This window comes from Scyliorhinus torazame, chromosome 16, assembly GCF_047496885.1.
Source record: "Scyliorhinus torazame isolate Kashiwa2021f chromosome 16, sScyTor2.1, whole genome shotgun sequence".
Lineage (NCBI taxonomy): Eukaryota > Metazoa > Chordata > Chondrichthyes > Carcharhiniformes > Scyliorhinidae > Scyliorhinus > Scyliorhinus torazame.
This window is the reverse complement of record NC_092722.1, coordinates 109,345,808-109,356,541: the sequence shown is the minus strand read 5'-3', so window position 1 is coordinate 109,356,541 and position 10,734 is coordinate 109,345,808.

Genomic DNA, 10,734 nt, shown 5'->3' with positions numbered 1-10,734 from the left:
TTTTATGTCTCCAAAAAATGCTGCACACTCAAAACATTTAAATGAATGCTTGAATTAGACAGGAATTTACCCCTTCATTTACCATCTATGAATAGAAGATAGAAATGTCACAAGTGTACGTATTTAAAAAATAAGTAAAGGCTGTTTTAGTGCTGTTTTAATATGTACAACGTGTATTACTGTGTTTTCCAAGAGAATAGCATGTTACATGCTTATTTTGTATAAGTTTTTTAAAAAATTAGAGTACCCAATTCTTTTTTTCCAATTATGGAGCAATTTAGCGTGATCAATCGACCTATCCTGCACATCTTTTTGGGTTGTGGGGGTGAGATCCATGCAGACACGGGGAGAATGTGCAAATTACACACGCATAGTGATCCGGGGCTGGTATTATTTTGTATAAGTTAATTGTGTCATATAGTATGACACTATGTATAAAACATTAGATGGTTTAAAATGCATATTGTGTTACATATTATAACATGCATTTGACCTGATATATCATTTTTATGATATATCATATATGTTCCAGGGATATGTCTGGTGAGGTTCTCTTGTGGCTGTTATATAGATTGGCACAGGGCCTAGAAATTGGCCCCTGTTGCTCAGCTGCTTCTCGGACTATTAAAGCCCCAATGTGTGTACATTGCCTGCTGCAAGTGTGCTGCTCACTATGTTGGACAAAAGGTATCCCATTACCTCTGCCTGAAGTAGGTAAGGCACAGAGCCAAGAAGAATAGGAGTGCTCATTCAACCACATGTCAAAGGAAACAACTCAAAGGAAACAACCATCACTCCAGACACCAATCACCACCATTCCCTTCTACCCACTGATATCCATCTGGAAACCTCTCCACCCAATCTTGTGCCTGTCTCAGGGCCCCAGAAATAACCATGGCCTAATTTCTAGGCTTTCGTGTTACATGATATGTATTATAGTGTCTAACTCTGGGTAAGGTGCCTGATCTGCCGAGCTTTGACATCAGCTGAGCAAGGTTAATTTTCAGTGGTCAAACCCAATAATGCTACAGCTTGCATTTCTATAGACCTTCTATCCAAGAAGCTGCTTTGAAATCTGATTAACATTGAAGAGGAGGATGGTGAAGAGTTGGAACATAATCATGTCCTTTCCTTCAATCAAAAAATAATCCTGCAGCAGATGGAGGAGGACTTCAAACGATGGGATATGTTGCCACTCTCGCTAGCGAGCAGGGTACAGTCGATTAAAATGATGGTCCTCCCGAGGTTTCTTTTTGTGTTCCAGTGCCTTCCTATTATGATTACCAAGGCCTTTTTAAGAGGGTAGGTAGGAGCATCATGGGTTTTGTGTGGGCAAACAAGACCCCGAGGGTAAGGAGGGGGTTTCTGGAGTGTAGTAGGGACAGGGAGGGCTGGCGTTGCCGAATCTGGGTGGCTACTATTGGGCAGCCAACGTGGCGATGATCCGTAAGTGGGTGATGGAGGGAGAGGGGGCGGCATGGAAGAGGTTGGAGATGGCGTCCTGAAAAGGAACGAGCCTGAGGGCGCTGGTGACGGCACCGCTGCCGCTCTTGCCGACAAGGTACACCGCGAGTCCGGTGGTGGCGGCAACGCTAAAGATCTGGGGGCAGTGGAGACGACACAGGGGTGCAATGGGAGCCTCGGCGTGGTCCCCGATCAGAGATAACCATTGGTTTGTCCCAGGAAGGATGGATGGGGGGTTTCAGAGCTGGCATCGGGCAGGGATCAGAAGGATGGGGGACCTGTTTATAGATGGGACGTTTGCGAGCCTAGGGGCGCTGGAGGAGAAGTTTGCGATTGCCCCGGGAAATGCGTTCAGGTACATGCAGGTGAGGGCGTTTGTGAGGCGGCAGGTGAGGGAATTCCTGTTGCCGTCGGCACAGGGGATTCAGGACAGGGTGCTTTTGGGTGTATGGGTCGGAGAGGGCAATGTTTCGGCGATATATCAGGAGATGAAAGAAGAGGAGGAGGCTTTGGTAGAGGAGCTGAAGTGCAAATGGGAGGAGGAGTTGGGGGAGGAGATTGAAGAGGGTCTGTGGGCTGATGCCCTGAGTAGGGTTAATTCCTCTTCCTCGTGTGCCAGGCTTAGCCTGATACAGTTTAAGGTTACTCACAGAGCGCATATGACTGGGGCGAGGCTGAGTAGGTTCTTTGGGGCGGAGGACAGATGTGGGAGGTGCTCAGGATGCCCGTCAAATCACGCCCATATGTTCTGGTCGTGCCTGGCACTGGATGGGTTCTGGAGGGGTGTCGCGAGGACTATGTCCAAGGTGGTGAAATTCCAGGTCAAGCCAAGTTGGGGGCTGGCACTATTTGGGGTGGCGGACGAGCCGGGAGTGCAGGAGGCGAAAGAGGTATTCTGGCCTTTGCGTCCCTGGTAGCCCGGCGGAGGATCTTGCTATTATGGAAAGACGCGAAGCCCCCCAGTGTGGAAGCCTGGATAAATGACATGGCAGGGTTCATCAAGCTGGAGAGGATAAAGTTTGCCTTGAGAGGATCTGCGCAGGGGTTCTTCAGGTGGTGGCAACTGTTCCTGGACTATCTCGCGGAGCGTTAGAAGGAGGTCGGTCAGCAGCAGCAGCAACCCAGGGAGGGGGGGGGGTCTCTTTTGGGGGGGGGGGGTTATATGGGTGGGCGGGGAAGGGGGTTTTCCTAGGGGCACTTGAAAAAGGAAAAACATAAACATAGGGAGAGTCAATATGTGCGGGAGGAACCCATTATACAAGTTCTGTATTATGTTGGATTGATATGTTTATGTTTTGATCTGTTCCTGCTCGTTCTTTTTTGTTACGGGGGGGGGGGGGGGGGGTTTAATTGGTTGAAAATTTTTGTTGAAAAACTTTGAATAAACATATTTTTTTTAAAAATAATAATCCTGCAAAGTTCCCCATTTTAATGTTACTCGGAATTCAATTGAAGTCAATGTAAAAGAATGTTGAATGGGCTTTAAAAATGGGCTGCTGATTCACTTTGCTTGAGGTTACTGCATGTTTTTCAGCACTCTAATCATTCATTCATTTGCTGTTTTGTGGATTATTGCCTGCCTAAGTATAACTGCACTTTGAAATGAATCCATTTTGGAATGATAAGGGTGTAATACGTTATTTCTTATTTCGGAGCCAGCTCTCCCAGAGTGGTCCTGTGATCTTCAACGTTTTGTGCATGGAGAAAAATGTGAAGAACTTTGAGCAACTAGACACGGCAATCAAATAGAACCAAGAATCTGACTTGCTGACCACAGATTAGAATGCGATTTTAACACTTTTATTTCAGCAGTAATAAAAGGGCTTTATGTTCAGGATATGACCATGTTCTATAAATATACGCCTTCATAGAAGTGCTGAGGTGTGACATTCAATGGAAGAGTCTGTGTTGTACTGTGATATGTAGGAGATTGATATGAAATACAGCCCTGTTTCAGAAAGTACATTCAGTAGGGACAATTATGTCAATAAATGCTTCAAACCTATGCCTCTTGATCAAAGGTTAATGAAGAACAAGGAAAACTGGGCATGTTTGCATTTTTCGTTCTTCATTGGCTGAATGTAAAACTTAATATCTGTTGTAAAAACATCTTCAAACAACCCGTTGAGCATGCAATGAGTCCTACTTTAATATTAGTTTCAAACGCATCTCCTGGGAACATGTCTGTTTTTCATATACGAGAAGCTGAAAAGAAGACTTGAGTTTGTTTTTCTGCTGACTCTGCATTTGTGCTGCTAAGTGAAGCAGCTTGGGACGATTACCAGAGTAGGGTGAGTCTGTACACAGGCACTAGATACCACCAGCTACTGCCTCTGGGGTATCAGCTGTGGGAGATAGGTATTGTCACTGAACGGCTGGTTTAGCACACTGGGCTAAATAGCTGGCTTTTAAAGCAGACCAAGGCAGACCAGCAGCACGGTTCAATTCCCATACCAGCCTCCCCGAACAGGTGCTGGAATGTGGTGACTACGGGCTTTTCAAAGTAAATTAATTTGAAGCCTACTTGTGTGACAATAAGCGATTTTCATTTTCATTTCAATCCAGAGACCCAGGGTTCGATGGTAAAATTTGAATTCAAGTTTTTAAAAAAAATCTGGAATTAAAGGTCTAATGATGACCATGAAACCATTGTTGATTGTCATAAAAACCCATCTCGCTTTCGGTTCTGGGGTCTTGAGATCCCTGTCGACATGAGAGCTAAGTGGCGGAAGAAGCGTATGCACATGCTGAAGAGTAAAAGACAAAAGATGAGGCAGAGGTCGAGGTGAACAACTGCTGAAGATGCAGTACTGACCAGGCTTTGATGAATCTTACATGGCAAATGGACACTGACGCTTCTGTTTATACATCTTTTTCTAAGACCCAACGATCTAGAGGCACCTTGGAAGCTGGTCATGAGAAGATCTGTACATTGATCTGTTCTGGTACTGTGCCTTCATGTACAGGCATTGTGAAATAAAATGGGAAAACGGAAAAAAAAATTTTTTTAAAATAAAAACCCATCTTGTTCACAAACGTCCTTTAGGAAAGGAAATCTGTCATCCTTACCTGGTCTGGCCTATTTGTGATCCAGGGCGGTACGGTGGTTAGCACAGCTGCTTCACAGCTCCAGGGTCCCGGGTTTGATTCCTGGCTTGGGTCACTGTCTGTGAGGAGTCTGCACGTTCTCCCCGTGTCTGCGTGAGTTTCCTCCGGGTGCTCCGGTTTCCTCCCACGGTCCAAAGATGTGATGGTTAGGTGGATTGGCTATGCTAAATTGCCCTGAGTGTCCAAATAATGTTAGGTGGGGTTAGGGGGATAGTGCGGAGGTGTGTGTGATAGGGTAGAGGTATTGGCTTAGGTAGGGTGCTTTTTCCAAGGGCCGGTGCAGGCTCGATGGGCCGAGTGGCCTCCTTCTGCACTGTACGTTCTATGATTATATCCACAACAATGTCGTTGACTCTTAAATGCCCCGAGTGAACTCACCAACGAGGACAGACCCAGGCCAGGTCATCAGGCCGGAACCACGGTGTGGTAGTCGGTATTAGGGGTATTACGGTACCCTGAATAATGCTGTAAGACCACTGGTGTGGGAGGTACCTGAGACTGCTATTTCATTGGTGAAGCCTGCCTGCTGGATCCGCCCAGTTAGGCAGAGTATAAGAGCCTGTGTCTCCCCAGCAGCTGCATTCTCAATCGGTCATGTCTCGTTCCAGGGGTTTATGTACAACAATCCAGGCTGTACTGTGGGAGTACTGGACTGTCAGAGACAGTTTAATGAGGCATTAAACCGAGTGCCCTCTCGGGTGGATAAAGAGCAGTGGGGAGCCTGAGGGTTGCCAATAGGTTGTTTCTCTATATTACCTTGGGCAAGGCGTACATTTCTAATATTATATAATTCACCTCAGATCGGCAAATGTGACCAAGATTCGAGGTGGCACACCAAGTGAACTCACCAACGAGGACAGACCCAGGCCAGATCATCAGGCCGGAACCACGGTTCTGAGGCATTGTTGCGCTGTGGACTGGAGTTGCACACTGAACACTTCAGAGATCTGCAAATGGTGTCAGGGTGGAGTGCGCGGTACTGACACCTTGTGGCCTAAGTGTGGGTGTGAGATCGAAACCGTGAAGTTTCAAACATATCTTGGTTCGAGTGAATCTGTTGGCGGGGAGATAAGATGAGCTTTCTACAGCCACGATGAGGTCAGGTTAAATTATTCACATCACTGAATTGGGGGGGCAGTCAGAGGACTTTCACAAAGTTTAGCGTTCCATTAATTGCAGTTGTTGCCAAATTTGATGTACTGTTAACTCAGTGCGGTGTTTGTTGTTTATTTGTTTTCTTCCAATTTTGGGAATTTGAACCCAAGATTGGAAGCCAGAATTAAGCATTTTAAAGTCCCCAAGGTGACTGTTGCAAAGGAAGGAAAAGGGAAGAGAAATTCCTGCCCCAAAATACAATCTGGGAAAGCGGCCAGGAGGAGTGGGGTGAGATGGCAGGCTGGGAAATTGAGGCGATGAGGAAATTCACCCACTCGCGCCACACCACCGGCATTCCATGACGTCACTGACCACTGACGTCGCCTGGAATATGTCCAGCGGAGTTGGCAACCTTAGGGAGTCTAATGTCCTGGCCAACATTCGTTCTCAACTAATGACAATTTTTAAAAAATGATCTGATCATCGTCACATTGCTGTTTGCGAGGGAGCTGGTTTTTGAAATTGACTCTGTATGTCTGACATTCCAACGATGGTGACGCTTCAAAAATGTTTAATTGGTTGGAAAACGCCCTGCAATGCCCTGACGTTGAGAAGGGCGCTATATAAATGCAAATCTTTTCTTTTTCTGGAGCCTTTGCACCTTCCAGCTACAAGTATTAGTATAATTAAGGCCTTCCTCCTGTTAACGTACTGCCACAGAAGGCTATAATGTTGCTATTAAGCACAGTGAGTCTTGCCAAGAATTGCTCCTCGTGCATCCCAGGAGATTTGTATCTGAGTAGAGTACACACACTGCCAAGAGTGACCTAGATACTAGCTACCCATTCTCTACAATTTAACTGCTGAGTGCAAATCCTCTTTAGATGCTCACAACCTCTCCACATTGACGCTTTTCACTTGGTACGCTTGAAAAAAAAATCAATGAAGACAAAACAAAATAAATAGAATGACTTTGAAATTGGTTCTCAGGTTTATCCACATGTAACCAGTTAAAAGGATGATTATTTTCCTAAACGTAGAATTTACAGAGCATGTAGACAATGAGACTGTTTACTAATTAACTACTGGTTAGTAATAAATACTCTCCAATAGTCACAGCCTTCATTACACAGACTGCCTTGCTGCACCCTGCCCCAAGTGACATTTAGTATTCACAGCTGGACATTATACGGGCTGGGTGATAGTGATGAGTGGATTGGGGAAAATGAATGAAAGTGTAACCTTCCATGCCTATTGCACACCGCAGGGATTAGGGTGCCTTACTGACCCCATTAATCGCGTTTTGAACAAAGAACAAAGAACAAAGAAATGTACAGCACAGGAACAGGCCCTTCGGCCCTCCAAGCCCGTGCCGACCATACTGCCCGACTAAACTACAATCTTCTACACTTCCTGGGTCCGTATCCTTCTATTCCCATCCTATTCATATATTTGTCAAGATGCCCCTTAAATGTCCCTATCGTCCCTGCTTCCACTACCTCCTCCGGTAGTGAGTTCCAGGCACCCACTACCCTCTGCGTAAAAAACTTGCCTCGTACATCTACTCTAAACTTTGCCCCTCTCACCTTAAACCTATGCCCCCTAGTAATTGACCCCTCTACCCTGGGGAAAAGCCTCTGACTATCCACTCTGTCTATGCCCCTCATAATTTTGTATACCTCTATCAGGTCGCCCCTCAACCTCCTTTGTTCCAGTGAGAACAAACCGAGTTTATTCAATCGCTTCTCATAGCTTATGCCCTCCATACCAGGCAACATTCTGGTAAATCTCTTCTGCACCCTCTCTAAAGCCTCCACATCCTTCTGGTAGTGTGGCGACCAGAATTGAACACTATACTCCAAGTGTGGCCTAACTAAGGTTCTATACAGCTGCAACATGACTTGCCAATTCTTATACTCAATGCCCCGGCCAATGAAGGCAAGCATGCCGTATGCCTTCTTGACTACCTTCTCCACCTGTGTTGCCCCTTTCAATGACCTGTGGACCTGTACTCCTAGATCTCTTTGACTTTCAATACTCTTGAGGGTTCTACCATTCACTGTATATTCCCTACCTGCATTAGCCCTTCCAAAATGCATTACCTCACATTTGTCCGGATTAAACTCCATCTGCCATCTCTCCGCCCAAGTCTCCAGACAATCTAAATCCTGCTGTATCCTCAGACAGTCCTCATCGCTATCCGCAATTCCACCAACCTTTGTGTCGTCTGCAAACTTACTAATCAGACCAGTTACATTTTCCTCCAAATCATTTATATATACTACAAAGAGCAAAGGTCCCAGCACTGATCCCTGTGGAACACCACTGGTCACAGCCCTCCAATTAGAAAAGCATCCCTCCATTGCTACCCTCTGCCTTCTATGGCCTAGCCAGTTCTGTATCCAGTTCTGACACCAAGTGAAAGAAGCAATGTTAGGATAAAAGCTTGCTCAGAGGTCAGTTTTATGAATTGACTTAAAGGAGAGAGAGAGAGAGAGAGGGGGGTCACTGGGTTACAGGGATAGGGTAGAGACATGGGCTTGAGTAGGGTGCTCTTTGTGAGGGCCGGTGAAGACTCGATGGGCTGAATGGCCTCCTTTTGCACTGTAAATTCTGTGATTCTGTGGGTGCTGGAACTTGTTTTATATCCCAGGGTTAGGGAGGGGTAGTGGGTGAGGACATTGGCAATGCCTTCCAATGTCAAATAGTTTGCTAACGGTTACCAGTGAGGAACTTCCAGTTACGTGAATAGCTTGGAGAAACTGGGCTTGTTCCCCTTAGAGTCAAGAGGCGATTTGGTAGAGGTGCTCAAAATCATGAAGGGGCTGGACAGAGTAGATAGAAATTGCTGGAAGGTTCCGAGGACCAGAGGACACAGATTTGAGGTGACTAGCAAAAGGAACTAAGGCAATATGAGGAAAACACATTTTAAAAATGCAGCCAATATTTGGATCTGGAATGCATTCCCCGAGAGTGTGGTGAAAGCAGATTAATTCGGGGTTTTCACAAGGAAAATGGATAAGCACCTGAAGAAAATACAATTTAGTGTTATGGGGGAGGGTTGGACCAGCTGAGCTGCTCTAGCAGAAAACCAGTATGGACACAACGCTTCCTGTGCTCGTCTAACCAGTCTTTTGTTCTGTTTTCAGCTGCTGTCTCAGGTGTTCAAACGTTGTAAACCGTGGAAAAGCTCTCGAGCTTGGAATTGCACATTCTCACTTCTGCTGGGACCCTTGAACAGATCCCTCGAATGAGATCAGTTGATCTCTCAGTCAATGTTTTCTACTGGTCACAAGGGGACGGATTTCTTTGCTTTGTTGTGTGCTAGTGGCCACTTTGCGTTCTCATTTTTTTGGACTCGTTAACAAAACGCATGGAACGCACTGTGGCCCAAGAACACAAGTTAATTAGAATCAATAAACACACAGCCCAATGATCACACACACTTACACCATGTTTCAGACTCTTCCCATGTCAGCCAACATGTCCAAATGGTGAAAAGTAATTCAATACACTTGTGAAAGGCATCATTTTCATTCAGAAATGGCTCATTGACCTCGAGGGAGTAGGGGAAATGTCAGATTAAGTAAGCCAGCACTGTTCCTTTGAACTATAAATGGAGGAAATAAGAGTAAGGCAGTTAGCACTGCTGCCCCACCGCACCAGGGACCCGGATTCGATTCTGCCCTCGGGTGACTGTTTGCGTGGTGTTTTGTACTTTCTCCCCGTGTCTGCGTGGGTTTCCTCCGGGTGGTCCGGCATCCTCCCACAGTGCAAAGATGTGCAGGTTAGATGGATTGGCTGTGCCATATACTTCCCCCCCCCCCTAGTGTCCAAAGATGAGTAGGTTAGGTTGTGGGGATGCGAGTGGAGGGGGGGTCTTGAGTGGGGTGCTCTTTCGGAGGTTTGGTGCAGATCCGATGGACCGAATGGCCTCCTTCTACACTGTAGGGATTCTCTGGTCTGCGGATGCATTGTGGGGGCTACAGTTTTTTCAGTATTTAACTGGAAGAGATTATGGATTATCCTGGACTAGACACTGGACAAGTGAACGAATGGCACAGATGCCAAAATGATTGCGCGATAGAACAAGGTCATGAATGTGAACCGGAACTCAATTTTCACAGGATAGTCTATTATAGGGAGGTCTTGTGGTGCAGTACTATTGTCCGTATCTCTGGGCCAGGAGCTCTGGTCTAAGTCCCACTTCAGGACTTGATGGCCACAGAAGGTGAGTTCATAACATGGCCAAACATGATTATCAGTCTGTGAATCCTTCCAATAGGCCTGATGGCTGGTGGGAATCAAATGGAGGTTCACCAATGTACTCTTCAGGCATGGTGGCTGGAGGAGGAGGAGGAGCCTATTCTAGATGAAGAATAGGAGGAGTGCCAAGGATAGATCTCTGTGGGATTCCAGAAGAACCCGAGCAGGGTTGAACATGAAGCCATTGTAGGAGATTCTTTAACTAGAATTGAATGGGTAATGGGAGGGGCGGCACGATGGTGCAGTGGTTAGCACTGCTGCCTCATGGCGCCGAGGTCCCAGGTTCGATCCCGGCCCTGGGTCACTGGCCATGTGGAGTTTATACATTCTCCCCGTGTTTGCGTGGGTTTCGCCCCCACATATCAAAGATGTGCAGGGTAGGTGGATTGGCCACGCTAAATTGCCTCTTAATTGGAAAAAATGAATTGGGTACTCTAAATTTATTTAATAAAAGAATTAAATGGGTAACACTGGGCCAGGGCAAATGCAGTCACATTCAGCTGGACAACAGAGGAAGAGGATGGTGTGAAACTATGTCAAAAGACTACAGACAGGACAAGGTAGGATGGGTTACCAAAGTCAGTCAATGCTTGTTGCTGTGACTATTCAGCACTTGTCAAAATCACGAAGGACACATCTGAATGGGGTCCCTTTGATTACGCTGCTGTCCAAATGTCTTCAGAGGTTCTTCATGATTACAGCCATTAACAAGGGCATCAGTTGGAAAACAAACCAGCATTTCCTCCTTTATCCCTGTTAGAAAAGTCATTTGGCAGCAGAAGAAATCCTCCAAGTAGGGTT